This window comes from Castor canadensis, chromosome 5, assembly GCF_047511655.1.
Source record: "Castor canadensis chromosome 5, mCasCan1.hap1v2, whole genome shotgun sequence".
Taxonomy (NCBI): domain Eukaryota; kingdom Metazoa; phylum Chordata; class Mammalia; order Rodentia; family Castoridae; genus Castor; species Castor canadensis.
This window is the reverse complement of record NC_133390.1, coordinates 84,629,610-84,652,607: the sequence shown is the minus strand read 5'-3', so window position 1 is coordinate 84,652,607 and position 22,998 is coordinate 84,629,610. Positions and strand designations below refer to the sequence as shown.

The following is a 22,998-nucleotide window of genomic DNA, read 5'->3' as shown; positions in this document are numbered from 1 at the left end:
AACAAGGGAGTACATAATAAAGGAAAAGGTGGCATGTGCAGTGTGCTAGCGCTTTTTAAGTATTATCTCAATGCACACGACAGTCCTAGGTTGTAGGAACTAGTGTTACCGGTGTCGCACTTGAAACAGGTACAGTGAGGTTGAGTAACTTGAGTCACACCGTTAGAAGGGAGGCTGCATTTGAAACCAGAAAGCGCAACTTCGAAGCCCACACTCCCAAGCCCTCCACTGCGCAGAGAAATCAGAAAAACCATAGGAACGAAGCCGTGATTTCTTTCAGAGGCTGGGATAATTTGGAGAAAAGTGATGAGTTCAAGGAGGTGGATGTGGCTGCAGAAGAGAAGGCTGCAGAAGCTGGTAAAGAAGTTTGGGGAGTGTGTGTGGGGAGCCCTTTTCAGGGCTGGATGCCTCAACCGATTAGGCAAACTGGAACAACAGAAGCAGACAAGATCTGGAGTGCGCCGAACACCTGGAGAAAGCAAGAACAGGTCCAACAGGCCGGAAGTGACATCACTAGCAGAGCTGAGCGCTCACCCGACCGCAAGTCTGGGTGTGATTCCGACCGGATGTGACCTACCGGAAGTTCCGTCCGGAGGCGGTGCCGGATCGCGGAGGGCGTCGCAATGGGCGGGCCGGCGTGTCTGTGGGCCGCAGGGAACCTTGGATCGCCTGCAGGTAATCTGCGGGCGGGACTCGGACCGGGGCGGATATGCAAGCGGGGATTGTGGCTCAGGTCTCTTTGGATTCTAACTTTGTGCAGAAAAGGTGGCTTTTACATTAAGTGGTGACTGGAGGAGGACTAAAGGCGTGGAGACTCCCTGAGGGCGTAGGGATACGCGAACTCTTGGGAACCGGGTTGTGGTGGACCAGGTCTGGGAATTGGTGGGTTCTGACTGGGAGTCGTGTTGGAGAGATGGAGTATGGGACACAGATGAGCTAACCTACTGCTCACTTTTCTTCTACCCCGACCCATTATGGAAGTAGGGGGGAAAGGATCCCGTCTTTTAATGGGACAGTGCCTTGCCTGTATTGGGTGTCTTTAGAAGCTGTCGAATGGAAAAATCGGATATGGGCTCAGCGGGGGGGACTTCTCCCAATTCTCGGTATCCCCACCTCAATGTAGAAGTAACTCCAGTTTAGTTGGCTGAGTAGTGGTTTTTGAAGATGCAGGTGCAGGAGAGATGCAGGACTTTTGTTTTGTTTTGCTTTAAAGTTAGTGAAATTTACAAGTGTTTATGTATTAATACTTTTCTCTGAGTGGAGAAAATAAGGCGATTATTTGACTTCTTTCAGGTTCCTTTGCTTTTCTGGGAAGAACTTCCAGGGGAAGGATATCAGGGAGGTCAACAAATAAACTGCAGTTGTAGCATTGTGCTGTTATTTGGTATCTTAAGTGCTTTCTTTACAACAGTATAAACGTGCTTTCCTTTTTTCTTAATGTTTTCCTATGTTGGAGTAGTAACATTTGAGAAGTAAATGAGAATTTTAACGAAAGTGGAAGTAGTAATCTATAAAAATCTAGTTTGAGGTTTCAAGTGCTTTGTACATATATGAAGCAGTTGTAGGAAACCCCCTAGTCCTCCCCACCAAAAAAGAATGAATCCTTGAAGATTAAAGTGTTTGCTTTATAAAATGTCTTAAATGTAATGAAGAGTGAGCATGCACGTAAAAAACAAGTACTGTAACCAGATCGTTTTTGGTTATCAAATGGAATACAGTGCAGATGACACATTATACTGTGTAATAAGATCAGGACATGAATCACCACCTACATGCAGTCCCAGGGAATCGATTGTGTATGGGCTGTCTGCTGAAATAATAGCTCTTGAGAGATTCCAGAATCTTACCATCAGATTGGGTAGAATGGAGTAGAAACCCTAAATTCATGTCCTACTGTTGTATTGTTTGTGTCTGTGGTTTGGGGTGTGTGTGTGTGTGTGTGTGTGTGTGTGTGTTTCTATTTTACTTGAACCTAGTAAGCATTTTTAGATTTAAAACCCCAAATGTTCTTCAAATAGGTGAAAACTCCAAAAGTAGGCATATAAATGCACGATTGCAGCATTTAAATTTTATGAGTTTGCCTGCCTTTAATTCTCTTCCCAGTTTCAGGAAAGTGTTGCTATCCAAATCATCCCCATTTTTGTATGCAGTTGCTGTGATGTCCCACTTAAACTATAAAATATGATAAAATGTAATGTTTTGAGATCCTTTTAAGTTAATATCATTGCCAGTCTAACTTTGCCACCTCAGTCCAGTTCAGTGTCCATTAAACTTCACACATCTAAATGTCTGTATGGTATAACTGTTATCAAAGTGTTAACCTAGGTATGTATATTGACATTTTTGAGGTTTTCAGTTTTGCAGAGCACTGATATTTGTGGACTCTAACATGGACTTCATATAAAGAAACCCACGGAGCATTAATGGACAAAAACATGAATCAATTTGTATTGTGGCATTCAAATCCTAGCACTTTGAGAGAGGTAAGTTGTTGACTGTTTTGTGTTAGGTGAGATATTAGAATAGTCTTTGACAGGCCAAGGAAATTACAGAAATGTAGAAAACTGTGTCCCTGCATCTCTTTATGCTTTAATCAGGACTTTCCAAAGAGAGGTTTGTTTTGTATATATGAGGCAATTGTTACTGTTTCCTTGTCAAGTCCCCAGAAAGAGATTGATAAGCTGTATTGTTCCTGGATGATTACTGTTCTGCTTTCCTTTTCTGGGAGATCACCTTTCTAACACTATAGAGCCTGGTAAATATAAATCAATCAGTGAGAACCCTGTAAAAATTAGGCCTCAGTCATTTAAATCATGTGACATCCATGTTTGTGTAATAGTGTGTTCTTGACTATTGATCAATTCTATTTTGTGCCTACGTTTAAGCAACAGAAACCTTCAAATGTCTTGTCTTCCTTATTTTGCCTTATTTATGCTATTTTATTTCTTTTTTCCCTTTTCCTCTTTCTTTCTTTTAACTTTTTCTAATTTGCTTATTTTCAAATCTAAACTTCTAACCTTGTGATGTTTAACACTTGTTAACCACCAAGCATTTAACGTAGTTTTTTCTGAGCTCCTTTGTATGCTTGCTTCTTATTTAGAATTTCTTGAATTATAATGATAGATTGTACTTCTAAGAATTCATCTCTCACTTATGTTTGCATTTGTACACAAAAGTTTGCATAGAAGGATATTTGTCACCATATTGTTTGAAATTTCAAACAGATTTCAAAGGACAACAGCAGCAACAACAATGACAACAACTAGAACTAACCTAAACCAGCTTCAACATAGGCCTGGTTAAGTAAATGCTTTCATAAATTTAATGTTTTGCAGCTCTTAGAAAGAATAAAGTAGATCCACAGATGCAGATATGGAAGAATCTCCTAAGATACATTGTTAACTGAGAAAAACAACATAGAATTATAATATAGTATCTTTTCATTTGTGGTTTTAAGAAACATATATTTATATACATACATACAAATTTCTTCAAACCTGTATGAGGAACTGTAGGCGGAATTCCTTGGGGAAATCAGATTAGAGATCTAGTAGGAAGAAGACCCACATTTTTTTATGTATACTCTTTCTGGTAGATTTTATTTTTATTTTTACTGTGAGCATGTTTTCATTTCATGATACTAAAAAACAACAAGGCTTAATAATTTAACAAATATGGATAATTTAATAAATACGGGAGTCATCTTATTCCTTATGACTTTCTGTCCTTATAATTGTATTTAGAAGCATGGGAGTTACACAGCATGTTTGTTGCATTCTTTTCAGAGGTACAAGGAAGTTTTGGCCATGTAATAGAGGTTTTAAATCTTTACATTAGATTGTTACTATTAATAAGAAATTAGGAATACTAAGAGCTTAGTGCTGCTGAATTCAATGCTCATAAACAATATGTAGCATGTTGCTGACCTGACCAAGTGATGTGGTTGTTATTACCTTTGTTGGCAAGCTTGATTTGTGTTGTTTTGTAATGGTTATTCAGTTCTACTGAATGGGTTGGGCATTGTTTTACTTATGTACACTCTTGTGGTGCTGGGGATCAAACCCAGAGCTTCACACATGCTAGGTAGGTACTCTACCACAGAGCTGCAGCCCAAGCTTCAGGTCTTTATATTCTTTAAATAAGTTTTAGTAGTTATTATTTCACTTTGTCCTAGATGTTTAAAACTCTCTTAAGACATTTCAGACAATGGCTTGTTCTCTGTTAGTAAAATCAGTAAACCATAAAGATAATCTCATTCTGTATTACTTTAAATTGGCTAATTATATCTACCTTGGACTCAGTAAAAATGTCTAGTGACTTACTTCACTAGTCTTTTTATTCTTCCCACACTTTTATTATGGAGCATTTGGAATAATAGTAAAATTAATTATATAACAAATATAAAAATATAGTCCTCATTTTATTAATTGAGAGATTTTATATGAAATTTGGTTGAGAATAGGGTATTTATGATATCTACATGATACCACCAATTGCATATCTTGTTAAAAATCTTAATTGAGGTCATTAAATCTAGAGGCTGAGTCATGATTAATGCAGTAGAATAGACTGTTATATATCAGGTACTTACTTATTTTCATTTAATTTTTTTTTTGTGGTGCATTGGACCCAGGGCCTTGGGCATACTCTGCAAGTGCTTTACCACTGAGCTACACTTCCAACCCTGTGTTTTTCCTTTGTGGTACTAGAGTTTGAACTTCAGTGCTTGCTAGATGGGTACTCTACCATTTGTGTCATACCCCCAGCTCAGTTATCTTATTTATTTGAAATGGGATCACACTATGGTGTGATCTAACTTTCTGGGCTCAGTCTATCCCACCTTAGCCTCTCAAGTAACTGGGGCTACAGACACGCATGTTTTATACCATAGTTTAGAGTGTTTTACATGTGGTTATCTCTGTTAAATGATACTTTGCTTCTTAAGGTCCTTGGGATTAATCACTATGGCCACATAGGGGAAATCACTGGATAGGATGTATGAAGCAGGACTGTGTTCTTGCTAAGAAAATAGATAGCAGAGAGTTGAATCTGTGTAGATTGTTTCCCTGAATCAAGATGCTAGAATATGGTAAAAATGACATAGAAAGAAAATAGATAAACATGAATGTACAAGTTATATGTAGAGAACATAGAATTGAGAAAGGTTATACATTACATTACATACTCTAGTTTTCTAGAAAATCAGAAATTCCAGATAGGAAGTTATGTCGTTAGTGCAATTAGAAAAAAAGGTGAGCATTTTCAGGATTCAGAGCTGGGCCTTTCATGGGCTAATTTATGATTTTGAGTGTAGCTTAAAGAATTTTGGAAGCTTTAAGGTCATTCCTAAGAGCCAAATGATAGTAAGACAAACCCTGAGAATGAGAAAATGAAAATCTAGCAACATGAACAATTATGGTTGAGGGTATCTTTAATATTTTGTTTTGTGCTGTTGTTTTGGAAAAGGAAAAAAAGAGAAAACTCAGGTTTTTATTGCTTTTCTGTTAGAATTGAACTAGGTCCCAAAAGCCTTTCCTAGCATTCCAGTTATTTGTGACCAAGATTAACAAAGATTAAACAAACCCCATTAACCTACAAAACATTAATGTACAGCAACTGATTTCATTACTAGATGTGCCTTAAAGAATAAGAGACAGTTTTAAAGTGAATTTTGTGGTTATAAAAAGGAACAACTGTGATGACCTAGATTAGGGAAACTGGGATCATTTTTGTGAAAATAGAAGACTTTGAAATGATTGGGAAAACTCCATAGAAAGTACTTTTGTTCTCTTTTGAGTCCAGAACTAATTCTGAGTTGGGGAAGAAAGGCATAAAACTGGTCAAAGAATAACAGATTGTGTGGAGAGGCAGTGAACTAGGATCATTAGGGGTACTTAAGCAGAGTTTGAACATCACAAATGTTGTAGAGGGATTTCCCATGGTAGGGGAGAGTATACTAGACTATTTTAAAGGCTCTTTTCAAACTATAAATTTTTAAAAATTATAATGCAGTAAACTCTATTACAGGTGTGTTTTTTATATTCTATTATTCCTATATTCAAATAATATAGGAATAAAAGAGAAATATTCTTTCTTTTTTTTTATTTTTGGTATGACTAAGGTTTGAATTCAGGGCTTTGCACTTATAAAGCAGGTACTTTACAACTTGAGCCATGCCTCCAGTCCATTTTGCTCTGGTTATGTTGAAGATGGTGGGGGAGGGGAGTGGAGGGGGAGAGAGAGGAAGGGGGCAGGGATGTGTCTCACAAACTATTTGCCTGGACTGGCCTTGAACAACGATTCTCTCCATCTCTGCCTCCCAAGTAGCTAGGATTATAGGTGTGAGCCACCAGCACCTAGGTAGGTAAGTTTTCTACTAGTCACTTACCTGTTAATCTTACCTTACCCATAGCAAGACGTAAATTTAAAAATTACCTTAGTACTCAAATTATAAGACACAAAATACATTGCTTTTCTCAAGTCTTTACTTGATTTATGTACTTTTATTTTAGACACAATTCTAACATCCTTAATTACTGGGATATAACTCTGTAAGATATTAAAAGCAACAAATTGTAAATGGGCTAAGCACTCATTAGAGGTAGGCACATCAACAAGGAACGAAAAGAAAATACACAAGACCAACTGTTTTAAAAATTACATCAACCAGGTTGGTGGAGTAGCTAAAGTCATATAGCGTCTGCCTAGGAAGCGTGACACCCTGAGTTCAAGCCCAGTACCACAGGGGGGGAAAAACCCAACCACAAACAAAACAACAACAACAAAACCCACAAAATTATATCAACCTAGGTCCTCCCGTCCCCTTTTTTTTTTTGGTGGTACTGGTGTTGGAACTCAGCACTTTGTGATTGCAAGGCAGGTGCTCTACTATTTGAGCCACACCTCCAACCCCCAGCCTAGGCCCTTTTGATTGTATTAAAACATCTGTATATTAATAGATGTTCAAAATAATAACCCTGACTGAATGTAAATAATTTATGTTCAGTATTTTCTGTGAAAAAAGACAGGGAAGAATAGGTGAATTTTGGAAAGATCTCTTCAGTGTGTTTAATAACAAAAGACAGTCAGATATTTTGGCATTTCACGAGGCTCCATTATAGCAGAAAGAGCTGACTTGACAGTAGCAATGTAAACAGATTTGAATTTGGGCTCCAGTATTTACTAGTTGTCTTATTTTTTATTTATTCCATGCCTCAGTTTTTTCATCTATAAAATGAGAATTTACTGAAAAGATAATGGATATAATTTGTCTATATTAGGTGCTAAGTAACTAGATAACTGCATGAATTTCTTAATTTTTCTGTGTCAGTTTTTTCATCTGTAAATTGGGGATAATAGTAGAATCTATTTAATGGGGTTGTTTTGAAGATTAAATGACTCAATCTACACAAAGTACTTAATGCAGGCTCTGGCACAAATTATAGACTTAGCAAATACTAGCTGCTTTTATTAATAATAATTTTTAAAGCTTAAAGTTTTCTTGGAAAAATGAAGATTTATCAGAGCACATAAAGTATAAAGAAACCATAACAATGAGATTAAAGTTAAGTCAATGAAATTTAAAATCCCCCATGAAAAAGCTAAGGGCAAGGGATAGAATAGATGCTAGCATCCCCTGAGGAGCATAGGCTGCTGTACTTATTTACTGAGCTGCAATTTCAGATGAGTATAATTTTTCTCCCATCATTGTGCAATGTTTGTATTTTTGCCATGTGTTTTTCATTTGAACCTTGAAAACTTTTCTGAATTTTTGCATTTGAAGGTTAACTTTTCCATTTGAAGACTTTGTTACTTCTTCTTATTCAAAAAAATAGTTTTACCAAGGAGTGATGGTACATACCTCTAATCTCAGCACTCTGGAGGCTGAGGCAGGAGGATTAGTGTTCAAGGCCAGCCTCGGTTACAAAGTGAGATACTGTCTCAAAAAAAATTAAACCATACTATTTCTACTTCAGTTTCTTTTTCTACTCCACAAAATCAACTTTATTTTATACTATCCTTTCCCACAGATAACTTGGCCAACATGATTTCAGAGATAAAAAAAAAATCTCTTTAAGACAATCTGGTATCTTGAATATCCATCAAAAAGATTCAAGAAATTATCATTAAATTATTTTATCTGACTCTGGCCACCAAGTGGTTCTATAATAACTTCAAATTCAGTTGCAATTTGTAGTAAAGAATAGTAAGCAAAGAGATTATCTTTTCAAAATCTTTTTATTTTTTTTGATTTTTTTTGTTTTTGGTTCTTTCAGCACAGAATCTAGTAATCTGATTAATTATTGACCAAAGAACTTTTTAACTTCCCCTTAAAAAAAAACTTATTAGACTTGCTATTAGAATTTTTTTGTGTTTTGTTTTCAAGCATCAAGTACCAAGTTTTGAAGACCATGGCCCACCATCATTAATATATTCAAGAGTTGAATATGAATAACCTCATCAAGACTTAGATCCTCTTCAGAAGCTTCAAGTGTCTTCTGCATGAAAGCTCTCCATTGAACCCTCTCACAAAAATAAAAGGTGAAAGGGACTAAAATCAATTAATACATATTTTTATATCCTATCCCCAACTGCTCTTCAATTTCCTTAGCCATTAGGATCCTTCATACTGCTTATGTTCCTTTGGACAAGAGCAAAAAAATGATGCTTTCCAAAAGTACATGTTCTGTAGCTATAAGTTTTTATTGGTAGAGAAGCATAAACTTGACATGGTAAGTTTGGAATTAGGTCTTTTGTTGTAGCCCGTGAAAAGTTGAATCAATAATGTAAAAATGAGGATTAAGTGTTAAAAAATTTTGAGGTTAGTAGAGTGTGTTAGCATGTATACAGCTCCAGGTTCAGTCCCCAGCATCAAAAAATTACACACACACACACACACACACACACACACACACACACACACACATACATACATACATATTTATATTTGAGGTTAGATTATACTCTCAGAAGCTATGTTGTTTACAGAAAAGAGCCCTCAACCTAAAAGTTGATGGGTCTTACCATATAAGTAATTGGGAAAGCAAGTTAATGTTTCTGAATCTGTAAAATGAACCTGACACCTTCCCTACCTACCTCACAGGGTTGTTGTGAGAATCAAATGAAATAATGTGGATTAAAAAAGACTTAATAAAATGTGCAGTGCAGACACAGGGTCCTGTTCCATAGCTGCAAATTATTCCCTCCCCCCCAGGACCTGGAAAGGTAGGTGATTTAAACACAGGCCGACAATAGGAGAAGGGGACCAGGAACTAGAGAAAAGGTTAGTTCAAGAAGAATTAACTTAGAAGGTAACACACACGCACAGGAAATCAATGCGAGTCAACTCCCTGTATAGCTATCCTTATCTCAACTAGCAAAAACCCTTTGTCCTTCCCATTATTACTTATACTCTCTCTTCAACAAAATTAGATATAAGGGCAAAATAGTTTCTGACGGGTAAGGGGGCAGTAAGGGAGGGAGCGGGGCAGTGGGGGGGTAAGGGAGGGGGTGAGGGTAAGGGGGGAGAAATCCAAACATTGCATGCACATATGAATAAAATAAAAATTTAAAAATAAATAAATAAATAAATAAACACAGGCCGAAAGCATGTATCATGTCCAGGCTGGATATGTGGAAACAAGGATATGTTAAATACTTTTTCTCTGAGATAACTCTAGGAAGGAAGACTATAAATTTCCCTAAAATTTTAAATTGGCATTGCTAATACTCTGGAGCAGCTAATGTTGTAACTTTGGTGGTTTATAAAATTAATTTACTAGGTTATGACCATTTTTTTAAAATGAAAGAACATAAAACATATTATTTCACAATATATCTCATGTAGAAAGAGTAAATATTGTTTTAGCTATCTCTCTATATATGCATAAATGTGTGTATGGTTGATTAGTAAATAAAATGCATTTTTTCTTGTGACTTGTAAACTGTTCTTAAAGTATAATTTCAGTATTTGGATTCTTAAGAGATTCAGCATGTCTTGTTCCTTTATAGTACTATTTGTAACTATGAAATTAATAGTTAATTTGACTTTTGGTTTAATTGATTTTTTTAATAGAAAAGATAAAGTCTATAATACTGTTTATTCTTATACCCAGAGTTTTAGAGGATTTAAGTAGTAGAAAGATTTTGTTATGTGTTTTGTTTTTTAAATAATTTTTATTTCTATCTTTCTGGCCTCATGGCTAACAAAAACCAAACCAAACCAAAACAAAAAAGCAAGAGCAGAAAGATTCCCAGTTGGTCTAGCATTGTCTGAGGAGTAAGTTGAGAGGTCATGGAAAATACAGTTAACATTACTGGGAGTAGGATGGCCTCTAAAAGAAGAAAATGCCATTTTTTCTTTCTCTAAGTAACTAAAGTTCATCTTTAGTGTAATGATTTAAGATAAATAAGTCATTGTCACTAAATTGTTCAATTGGTTTCTCTAAAGTCCAGTATTTACCTCTTTGGTGATATCATTGGTTAGAAATAGGTGACTTTTCCTAGTACTCCTGAACAGTAGGGAATGGCTTCTTCCTTAAAGGCTTATACATTCCAATTCACAGATGAGAAAGTAATACTTTATGTCTTTAGTGTACTGAAGTGGTATAATTGGTACCCTAGGATCATTTATTTAAATTGTAATACAAGACTATATACAAAGTATTGGTTTTCTCTACTTAGAAATTATATACATATATACAGTCCCAGCAATGTGAATATTTATCAGAAAATTTAAACTGTAGACTCCAAGTACTTCATTTTTCCTGGCCAGTCATGACCATGCTTCTTGCATTGGTGGAGTCAGAACAAATTACATAAATTGTACAAATTGCTGTTATGTGTATGATGAGTGCAGCTGTGACTAAAGACTCATTGCTGTATATGGTTGACTTTTTTGTTGTTCATTTGCCCACCCCCACACACCAAAAAATTACTATGTTCCTGCCTCTCCACATAGAAAGTACCAGTTACCTATGAAAGAGTCCAAAAAGGTAATTAGGCAACTTTGACCATCCTTGACCTCTTCCTCAACCCTCATGAATCTAACCTGCCATCAATTTTTGTCTTTTCTACTTTCTAAATATCTTTCAGACTACCCATCTCTTTCTGTTTTCACCTCTGTGTTTTTATTCTGTTATTATTATTGCCTGCACGTGATTGGTTTTCTTTATTCACTTTTTCCTCTTCTAATCTCATTGCTTTTAGAGTAAACTTTTTAAAAATTTTTACCTGAGGTTTGAACTCAAGGCCTTATGCTTACTTGCTCCCTGTTCCACTTCAGCCACACTCTGAGCCATTTTTGTTTTATTCTGTTTTTCAGACAGGGTCCTGTGCAGAGGCAGGTCTTGTACTGCAATCCTCCTATTTCTGCCTCCTGAATAGCTGGGATTATAGCCATTACTCAGCTAGAGTAATGTTTAAAAAATCCAACTCTGGAGCTGGAGGCATGGCTCAATCATGAAGGCCTGAGTTCAATCCCCCAGGACTACAACAATGACAAAAAAAAACAATAACAACAAAACCCTAATCATTTGGAGGCCCAGTTCACTGTTCATTGCCTACTAAGCTCCAACCACAATGGTCTTCAAATTCCCTAGAGATGCCACTTTATTTTTCCTTTAGTGTTTGTGCAGGTACTCTTTGCTTGTGTACAACCTTCCAGCAGCATCTCACTCCAGGTAGAAGCCCAAGTCCTTATAATGGTCTCAGGGTCTTGGCTGATCTGCCACTACTCTCTCCTTGCTTCTTTACAGCCACAGATTACCCCAGCCACCCTGGGTGCTAGTTGATCCTCAGAAAGGCCAAGCTTGCTTCTACCTCTGAACCTTTGTATTTGATATTCCTTCTTCCTGGAATGTTCTTATTTTAGCTACCTATGGGGTTTAATCCCTCAGGTTATGATAGTCACCTTCTTTTTTTTTCGTTTTTTGACATTTTTATTAGTATATGATAGCTATTCAGGGGTTTCATTATGACTTTTCCGTATGTACATATATTGTACCTGATTTGTTTCATCCCCTCCATTATTCTCCCTCTTCCTCTCTCCTCTTCTTAAAATGACTTTGGGAGTTTGACACATATTCACATGTGTGAGGAAAATACTACAACCATATTCACCCTTGTTTATGTTCTTCATTTGCCCTCCTGCTAGAACCTTCCCTAAACATGTTCTGGTTCACATTCCTGTCCTTCATTGCAGAGCGTCTGTTCATCGTCCAGTGGGGTTTGCCTTGGTATTTTACCTGCATTGTACTTTAATCAGTCATATGGTAATTCTTTATTTAATTTTTAAGGACTGTCCCTGCTCATTTAGACAGTGGATGCACCATTTTACGTCCTCTCTCACAGTGCACAAGGATTTAATTCTCCATGACCTTGTCAATATGTGTTTTTCTTTTTCTTTTTTTTTTTTGTTTTGTATTTTAGAACACTTTAATGTCTGCTTTTCTGGTCAACAATCGGATTCTCCTGCTTCTGTGTTTTCTTTTATTTTTTTTTTTATTCATATGTGCACACAATGTTTGGGTCATTTCTCCCCCTCCCCCCACCCCCTCCGTTACCACCCACCCCACCCCACCCCCGCCCTCTCCCCCCCGCCGCCTCGATACCTGGCAGAAACTATTTTGCCCTTGTCTCTAATTTTGTTGAGAAGAGAGTATAAGCAATAATAGGAAGGAACAAGGGTTTTTGCTGGTTGAGATAAGGATGGCTATACAGGGCATTGACTCACATTGCTTTCCTGTGCATGTGTGTTACCTTCTAAGTTAATTATTCTAGAGCTAACCTTTTCTCTAGTTCCTGGTCCCCTTTTCCTATTGGCCTCAGTTGCTTTTAAGGTATCTGCTTTAGTTTCTCTGCGTTAAGGGCAACAAATGCTAGCTAGTTTTTTAGGTGTCTTACCTATCCTCACCCCTCCCTTGTGTGCTCTCGCTTTTATCTTGTGATCAAAGTCCAGTCACCTTGTTGTGTTTGCCCTTGATCTAATGTCCACATATGAGGGAGAACATATGATTTTTGGTCTTTTGGGCCAGGCTAACCTCACTCAGAATGATGTTCTCCAATTCCATCCATTTACCAGCGAATGATAACATTTCGTTCTTCTTCATGGCTGCATAAAATTCCATTGTGTATAGATACCACATTTTCTTAATCCATTCGTCAGTGGTGGGGCATCTTGGCTGTTTCCATAACTTGGCTATTGTGAATAGTGCTGCAATAAACATGGGTGTGCAGGTGCCTCTGGAGTAACCTGTGTCACAGTCTTTTGGGTATATCCCTAGGAGTGGGATTGCTGGATCAAATGGTAGATCAATGTCTAGATTTTTAAGAAGCCTCCAAATTTTTTTCCAGAGTGGTTGTACTAGTTTACATTCCCACCAACAGTGTAAGAGGGTTCCTTTTTCCCCCCATCCTCGCCAACACCTGTTGGTGGTGGTGTTGCTGATGATGGTGATAGTCACCTTCTTAGTCCTCTTTGATTATCTTATTTTAATTATATGGCATCCCTATCCCTCTTCTCTGCTCTGTTTTTCTCCATGGGACTTACCTCTGACTGACATGCTATTTGCCAGTGTTTCCTCCAGGATCATGAACAGTGACACATGGTAGGACATAGTTATTAAATGAATTTAGCTTGTACTAACAGGTGTGTTTTGGGACAAAGAGACCTATGACCTAAATTATGAAGGCATAATACTTCAAAATTGTTTCTAAAAAGTGAATTAAATTTGTATTCCACCTTGCTCTAAAAAAATTTTTGGAGTGGCCTCTGAAAATGTTTATAGTACAGTGCTGGCAGAGTGGCTCAAGTGTTGAAGCACCTGCCTGGCAAGCATGAGGCCCTGAGTTCAAACTCCAATACCTCAAATAAACAAACAAACAGACAATGTTTTTGGTACAATGGGAGGAAGACATACAAAGAGAACAAAACAAAGAGACTATAATAGTAATATTAAGGTGGGTAACATTAATGTACAGAAGGTCCTGCATAGGGCCAATTCAGGTTGTAAATTTGACTCAGTAGAGTTATCTTGCTCAGAAACGAATGGACTATAATTATGAACTCTGTTCTAAGGCACAGGTCACAGATATTTGAGTCAGGAACTCTAAAAACCTCTTATATCATGAAATTACTGTTCTAGAAAAAACTTGCTCTCTGTATGAAGAAGTTTCCTTACTGGTATAAAGTATACACGGTCTGTCCATTTTAACACTGCGTCATCTGATAGATGGCAGTCACTGCTCTCAGCCTCTGCTTATGCCGTGTCTAGGACATTCCCAAGGTTGATTCAAACTAAGCAACTGGATATTTTTGAAAGTCAGCTGCCAAAGATACCACCCCGCACATTGATTTCTCTGGTTTCTCCTACCATAATTGTGAGGTGATATGAGTCCAGCAGTTAGGCCTGCCATCATTTTGAGGTAGATAATTGTGACATAGAAATAGGGTTTTCAATAGTTAACTCCAGGGGGGAGGAAAGAGAAGTAAGGAGGTGAATTAGACTTCAGAAAGTCTTTCGCCAGCATAGGAACCAAACTCAGAGCAACCTTATTTGTGTGTGTAATAAATAGGATGTATGGTACATGTCTTTTCATGAGATGTATGCTTTCCTAATTCTGTTTTATCTTTTTTTTTTTGTCATTTTAAACTGAGTAAGAATTGTGATGCAGGCCAGAGATAAAGCAAGGATGTGAAGATGGGCAGTAGGCCTTTTAGTACACTCTAACATATTCCTAAACAAAGCTTGTATTGTGAGGCAGAAGACAAGAATATTTAGCTAAGAGGTGTTCCACTGGCAAAATGTGCTAGTTGGTTCCAGGCCAGCCTTGGCAAAAATATTTGTGAGACCTCAGCTCAACAGAAAAAAAGCTGGGTATAGTGGTGTGTGCCTCTCATCCCAGTGACTATGGGAAGTTTAAAATAGGAGGATTGTGGTCCAGGCCTGCCTGGGCAAAAAGTGAGACCCTATCTGCACAATAACCAGAGCAAAAAGGGCTGGAGGAGTGGCTCAAGCAGCAGAATGCCTGCCCTAGCAACCATGAAGCCCTGAGTTCAGCTTCAGGAACTGAGTGAAACCCCTGAGCACTCCAGGCTCCACACTAAGCACAAGGCAGCAGTTGCTCTCTCCTGGAGGAAAGTATACACAATAACGATAGCGATAAGAAAACATCTCAATTCTTGACTAGATTATCTTTCTTTGAATTTCAGTTTACCTGACAGAAGAATAGGCATGCCCATTTCCAGAAGTAACTATTCTTTCCCTCAGTCTGTACTGTTATTCTGTAGACAGTGTCTTGCATTAAATAAAAATTCATGATATATGTTGAGGGGAAGGGAACCGATTTCAAAAGGTAAAGCAACCAAGAGATGACTCAGATGTTAGAACTATTAGACTGGGACTTTAATTGTGACTAATTTGTTAAAGGACCTAATGGAAAAGTTGGGCCAAATGGTGAATAGCTGGGAGTGTTAGCAGAGAACTCTATTTCTCTAAAGAGTCAAATAACATGCTAAAATATAAAATATGTATATAAGAAGAAGAGCTCTTTTGATAGGCTTATCAATAGACTAAACATGTTGAGGAAGGAATAACTGAACTTCAAGATAGGTTAATAGAATTATCAAAACTGATGTACAAAGAGGAAGAATAAACAGTGGTATATAAAGGAAAAAAGAGTGATAGAATGAAAAAAGAAATGAAAATAATATGGTATCATTTTTACAACTACCCAGTTATTCCTATTGATGGCATAAGGAGTTGGTACCTGCCACTCTTATCATTGTTTTCATTTCTGTGTTCTTTACTGCTTCTCTCTCCTTGTTGCTTTCTGATTTTTTTATATTCATAATGATGAGCAAAGGTTCACCCACTTTCCAGAAGAAATCCAGTCTCTTTTGGTGGACCTTAAAACAACTTTGCAGGTGTTGAGTTAAAAGCACTTTGAATTAAACTATTTTGTGTTTCTAAAAATTACATGTTTCTAAAGAGCTTAAATAAGTGGTGCCTTGATAAGCCTGGTATCTTGCTTTTCTCCTATCTTAGATTGCGTTTCCCGGGGCTCTTCGTATTCCTAGTAACAGCACCTTTCCTTCCTTCTTCAGTCACGCGTCCACTACTCTCAGCTGCACAATTACCTCTACTTACCTTCTTGGCAGGCTAGCGAGGCCCTCATGCCCATGAGGGTTCTCTGATGTCTCAGAATTTGCACTCTCCACAATGGACAGATAGACCCTCTAGTTATTGTCTGGACTTTCTTTTCCTTCTCATTCAGTTCTTTTGGAAGAGTTTTTATGCTTTTGGTTGGGAGTGAAGGGGGACATTGGGAAGGTCTTTCAATTTTTGCTTGAGTGTCTATAAAAATGTTCATTACATCTATTTTACAAGAAAAAAGGTAACAGCCTACATATATAACAAGAGGAGAATGGATGAGTGAACTGTATTCATTCATTGGAATAAAATTCAACACTGAATTGTAGAGTTTCTTGTATTGGCATGGGTCAATCTCAAAATAATGTTGTATACCAGTAGTGAAACTTACCACCCTTAAAAGAGTCTAGATGATATTTAGAAAGGCAATGGGTAAATAGCCACTGTGTCTTGGTGTCACAAATAATTTTGGGAGGCTGGGGAAACCATGGGACTTCTTTTGTTTGTTTTTTGAGATAGGGTCTCACTATATAGCCCAGGCCAACCTCAAACACTCTGTAGCACAGACTGCCTTTGAACTTGCCATTCTCCTGCCTCAGCCTTACCAGGATGGCTTCAATCTTGGGATCCCCCTACCTCAGCTTCTTCATAAACATGAGATTTTTGAATTTCATTTTTCCAGATGAAGTTCTTCTCCTAGGTGCTGTAAAGATTAACTGCCAGAGGCCAGTGGCCAAGGAGAAGGGCATTTACTTGGAGAGCTGCCTCTCCCAAGTTGTGGTTGAGCCTCATGATCCTTTCCTGTCTCTGAGATGCAGATGGAAGTGGAAAGCTCAAGTCTCAGTTCTAATTCTCTCTCTTTGGCCGAGCTGATGTGAGTCTGTCCCTGCATGTGTATTTCAAGGGCATTCAGAGACACCTGGACAGACATTGGGGATCACCCTTGTGGTTCTGTCCCCAGGAGGATTCTATTGGGGATTGTAGTGTCTGGGGCAGGAAGGATTGACATGATATTGGTAGAAAATTTCCCAGTGGAGAAGTGCTTTGAGTTTATACGATGTAGACATTTCTCACTTTCTGCTGTACTAGGAAGGGCTAGTACAGGGCACTTGTAGTCATATTAACATTTACTAAGTAATTGCATATGAAATATCAATTGAGAAAATATGCTGTGCTAAAATAAAAAATCTTGATGTAAGTAAATCACAGAATTATATGTAAATAGTGTGAAGTGGTATTTTGAACAAAGTAGAAATAGATAATAAAACTCTCCAAGGAATACTCATGGCAACTTACAAAGCAGGATCATTATTGGAAGGCCTTTCTTCTGTTTATAACAAATGAGAGAAAGTAAATTTAAAAGTGTATTAGATGAATAAAATTTTAATAAGATATACCTTGTGAATTTCACATTACAAATAATAAATGGAAGATTAGAGAAATACTGAATAAAACACTTTCAAAAGCATTTTTTATATTTTCATAAAAGTAAAAAAATAGTACTGTGTGGAGATTGAATCCAGAGCATCACGTATGCTAGGCAAGCACTCTCATTGTTGAGCTGCACTCCTTAGCCTAGGATTGTTTTTAATGACAAACACAAATTCAGAATAGTAATAAAAGTAATAGGAGAATATCAACTTGGAAGGTTCTGTGCTTTGGAAAACATTTGATACAATCATAAAAAAAGGTGATGGTGAGATAAGAGTGAAGTGTTATAAACTTACTTGTGGACTGGAATTGGAAGGATCTTGGATATTTGGGCAGTTCCAGAAACTGACTGTTCTCTACTTGGTTCTCATGGCCTCTGGATTCTAACTAAGGAGGAATGACCTTACTTATAGTGATTTATCAATCACTATATGATAGGAAATGTTGCTATGGTAATGTCCCCATTTTTGACTTGGGTTCCTGGGTTAAGGCAGCAGGATATGTTGGGAAGAAACACTTTCTCAGAAAGGAGGAGTTAGCAGTTGCAAGTAGATCAAGAAGCAGTCCTCAGCCTGTTCCAATTTCCCCCTCCTTGACATCCTGTGTGTCTCTGTCACTGTGTTACCTCCTGACATTTCAATTATTAACTCTTTTTTTTTTAAAGTAACTTTTTATTGTATAAAGTGAAATTCCATTTTCAGAAGTTACACTCTGAGCCAAGTGCTGGTAGCTTGCACCTGTAATTCTAGTTACTTGGGAAGTTGAGTTTGGGAGTGTTGCAGGTCTAGGCCAGCCTGGGCAAAAAGTTCATGAGACCCCCATCTTGACCAATAGCTGGGCACAGTGACACGTGCTCGTCATTCATCCCAAGCTACATGGGAGGCTGGGATAGGGCAGATCACAGTTCCAGGCCAGCCTGGACAAAAAAGTTTGCAAGACCCCATCTCAGTGGTAAGAACCTGATTGCAGTGCTTTGTGCCTGTCATCCCAGTGATGGTAGGAAGCATAAAATAGGAGGATTGCTGTCAAGCCTGGCCTGAGCTAAAAACGAGACCCCCATCTCCAAAATAACCAGAGCAAAAAGGACTGGAGGTTTGACTCAAGCAGTAGCGTACCTGCCTAGCAAGCATGATGTCCTGAATTCAAACCCCAGTACCCTCCCCCAAAGAAGTTATAGTCTGAAAAATAACCTGTTCCAAGAAGATATGCTGACCAGAAGTGCTGGAGTGTTGTGATTAAGTGAGTAAGTGGAAGCAGGTGTAGACAGAACGCCAAGAAAAGGAAATGAGGGCAGAGACAGGAATCATTGTCTTATATGAAGTTCTCTGGATTTAAAGTAAACTTCCACTGTGAGTTCACATAAAGTTCTAATTAGTTTAGGAATAAAAAGGTACTTGAGTAGATGGAAATAACACAATCTTCACAAAATTTTGGAAGACTATGACATCTTATTTCTGCTTTTCACAAGATTAAGTAGAAATATTATGTGAATTAATTCTTGGACTCTCTTGAGAACCAAACAAAAAACTGAAAAAGCTAAAGGACACTCCAGCTAAAGGAACTGTAGAAGCAAAGTTATTATTCTAAGGAAAAGAATTTAAATTCTGTAATCATTGAATTTCTACCTGCCTTATTAGACTGATAATTCTTCAAGCACTCATTCTCTGGCACCTAGAAGGTAGTTAATAATGTTTGCCAAATGAATGCACATGAGTTCTCCCTTCCAAGACATGTAACAAAATTGGTAAAAATAGTAAATATACCTTTGTATGCAAAATATATGTCAAAATTGGATGGTTTTTATAACCAATGGATGCATTACACATTAGAACAATGGTTCTCAAACTTTAGTATGCATCAGAATCACACTGGAGAACTAACAGAAAGTAGAGTGTGTCCATGTATGTTTTAACAGAAACAGATTTCTGGACCCTGCCATAGAGTGATTCAGTAGGTCTGGGTGAGGCCTGAGAATTTGCATTTTTTTGTTTTACTTTTTGAGACAAGGTCTTGCTGTGTAGCCCAGGCTAACCTCAGACTTAAGATCCTCCCGTCTCAGCCTCACACATTCTGGGATTACAGGTTTATGCCATTATCCTGGGTAAAGATTTGCATTTCTAACAAGTTCCCAGGGGATGTTAATGCTAGTGGTTCAGAGACCATAAATCGAGAATCACTACATTAAAAAATCCTGGGTGTGTAGACAAACTCATAGATACAAAAGGCAAATAAGTGGTTGCTGGGGACTTGGAGAAGGGAATGCAGAATGACTTCTAATGGAAAGAGAATTCATTTCTGGGGAGATGAAAATGTTTTAAAATTAAATTATGCTGGTTGTACAACTTTGAAAATATACTAAACATCATTGAAGTATAAAAAATTCTGAGAAAATATGGAAATACATAATGAAAATAATGTAACACATGTCCCTTTCTTTCAGGTATCATTTTTGGAATGCCTCCTAAAGAAGTAAAGGCAACAAAGGCCGGGTGCAGTGGCTCACGCCTATAATCTCAGTTATTCAAAAGGGAGGCAGAGATCAGGAGGATCACAGTTTGAGGCCAGTCCAGGCAAAAAGTGAGACTCCATCTCAACCAATAAAAAGCTGGATGTGGTGGCACACAACTGCCATCTCAGTTACATGGAGGCTTAAATCCTAGTCCATGCCAGTCTGGGTGTAATAAGAGACCCTACCTGAAAAATAACTAAAGCAAAAAGCTCTGAGTTCAATCCCAAGTATGACCAAAAAAAGAGGAAATAAAAGCACATTATGTAATTTTAACAAGATAAATTTTGCTACTTGTACAAATAGGATATTAATCACCATTGCTTCCAGGGTCCTAATCTATAAGATGAGGATAAAAGTATATCTTTAATATAGAAGTGTGTCACAGGGTTGTTGTGAGGATTAAATTAATTGTTCAGAGAACTGTTGTAATATGAGAGAGGTCAGAGTTCCATTTGGAAGTTAATAGGGTATAGAAGGTAAATAAGAGCCTTGAACAAAAAAAGGCACTGAATATATTTTTTCTTACTTGAGAAAATGCAGTTGTGTCTTAGAAAACCAAAATACTTCCTGATTTTGTGTTTGAGAATTTAGTCTTAGATAACATCACATAAAAATCTTTACATTGAAAATAAATTTGGGGGGTTGGTTATAAGTATATTTGATCCAAAATATATGAAACATAAAAGAAGTTCTTAAGATTCTACCCTTTACCCCTCCAGATGTCAACATTTTTATTAATACCATTTGAGACTTCTCTATAGGCTGTTGCTTTTAAAGAAAGAAAGTAGAAAAAAACTAACTCAAGTTAGTTTCTCCTGAACTCTTACTAAACTACAGTCAACCCAGAGGACTGCTGTGACCAGGGGTGTGAAGGTTTTCCCACACACAGCAAGCAGTCAGTTCTGCAGCAAACTCCAGTTGCGTGTCCTCCGATTCAATTCTGACACTATCTACCTAAGGGTAACAACAGACCCCACAGGTGGAGGACTTCGTCCCCAAAGACTAACCCCCCACCCCTGGTACTTCAGATGCCAGTTGCAGGTCCCAAGTTATTTAACCTGTGCTTCTCACTGATCAGGGTTCTCACAAACCCCGCCATGGGTTCACTTAATCTTCTAGAGTCCTCACAGAATCTGGGATAGCCTTTCTTACATTGACCAGCTTATTATAAAGGCTATTCCACAGGATAAAGAGGAGAAGAGAGGGAAGGGGCAAGGAGCTTCCATACTCTTTGTGGGACACCACTCTCTAGAAACCTCCACTTGTTCCGCTATCTGAAAATTCTTCAAAAACTTCCTTTTGAGTTTTTTATGAAGGCTTCGTTATGTGGGCATGATTGATTACATGTGATTACATCACTGGCCCATTTGATTTTTCAGCCTCTCTGTCCTCCCTGGATTGGGCAATAAGGCTGGTAATCCCAACCTTCTAATCCTGCCTGGGTCTTTCCAGTGACCAGCTCCCATCTTGATGGCTGCCAGCCACTAGCCAGCTCGTTGACATACAAAAACATATTTATCACTTTGAAAATTCCAATGATTTTAGGAAATAATTGTATTTTATATTTTTCCAAAATATATTTTTTTTCTTTTTTGCTAAGTAAATGGGAATAGGGAGGTAAACCTAGAGAAGTTGAAAGTTATCAGTTTTTTTCCCCCTCTCTGCCCCAACTACTACATTTTATTTTGGCTTTATTTGAAAAATCAAGATTGTAGTTACATGTGATTTTGGTGTCCCCTTTACTGCTCCTTCCTAAAATGGAGGCAGTCAGGACAGGAAACATTGGGAGCTTGAGCAAGGAAGAACAATGACCAGGCCTTTCATTCAGTCATGTAATTATTGTGATGTCATGCTTATCAAAGGACAAAATTACAACAATTTAAAAACCTTTATTGGTTTTATTTTCTATTCTAGAATCTGGCAGCACTTCATTGCATAAAATTGGATAGGTATTCTGATGAGCTAAGCAAAAGAGGTTGGTTTTATAGACAGGAAAGTGATTGAAGAAAGTTAAAAACAAGAAACAAAAGCAGACTGGTCTTTTCAAAGTTACTTTTCTTGTAAGGCAGGTAGGGACCAGGAGATAGAATAATAGAAAAATAACTGGTTAATATCAGGTTGCTTTTTGTGTGTGGGGATAAGGATAAATGTAGAGGACATCTTGCCAATTGAAACTGACCTAGTTGGGAAACTTGGCTCTTATCTCTCTAATCCTTATTTCTCAGAATTTTTAACCTGGTGTGTTGGGACCTCATGCAGAAGCTTAGCCCAAAGCAATGTTCTGTTGTAATTTTTATTTAACATGTTAATGGTTTCAAATTTTTTTCTTTAAAATAAATGAAATGTTAAGAAAATTTCAGCCATTGTTATAAAGTAGTGCATTGAGATAGTCTAGGAAAAGACATTTTTAAAAGCAGCACACCCTCTCCTGAACTTTGCTGATACTTTTCCCCCACTTTTTATGTACCCTTTGTCTCAGTGTTTGAACCAACAATAAATTCTGTAGAAACTCAGATTGTGAAATGTTACTTTTTTTTCTGTCATGAAAATAGCTTTTGAGAGTAAAGTAGATGACTAGGCTAAAATTCCAGAGTGACACCTACTGTACTTTCACCTGAAAATGAGGGAAGAAGGGCCAAGGATGAAACTAGAGGCATAGCTAGTGGGGCAAATACTTTGTTTCTACTTTAAATGGCCCTTACCTTGCTTATGGCTCTATATTGGTTTTCAGTGATATAGGGTTGGTTTCATAATAGGCTCACACTGGAAAGGACAGGTTTCCCATGAGCCTTTTCACAATAAACTTGTCTCTATGAAAACAGATGTTTTAGAAATTCTGAAATAAAGCAAAAACATAAAGGCTTTATATTATCTATATTTCTGCATAGTTACACTAAGGTAACAGTA

General features: G+C 37.5%; 1 protein-coding gene across 1 annotated transcript in view; it reads left to right on the top strand.

Annotated features, from left to right (window-relative positions):
• The first annotated feature begins 572 nt into the window (after nucleotides 1–572).
• The window catches only part of Map3k13 (mitogen-activated protein kinase kinase kinase 13), a 160,417-nt gene continuing 137,991 nt past the window's right edge, over nucleotides 573–22,998 (top strand). Inside the window, exons 1-2 of the mRNA XM_074073606.1 lie at nucleotides 573–675; nucleotides 2,357–2,483. The gene's annotated coding sequence lies outside the window, so the exon portion shown is untranslated. The remainder of the gene's footprint in view (nucleotides 676–2,356; nucleotides 2,484–22,998) is intronic.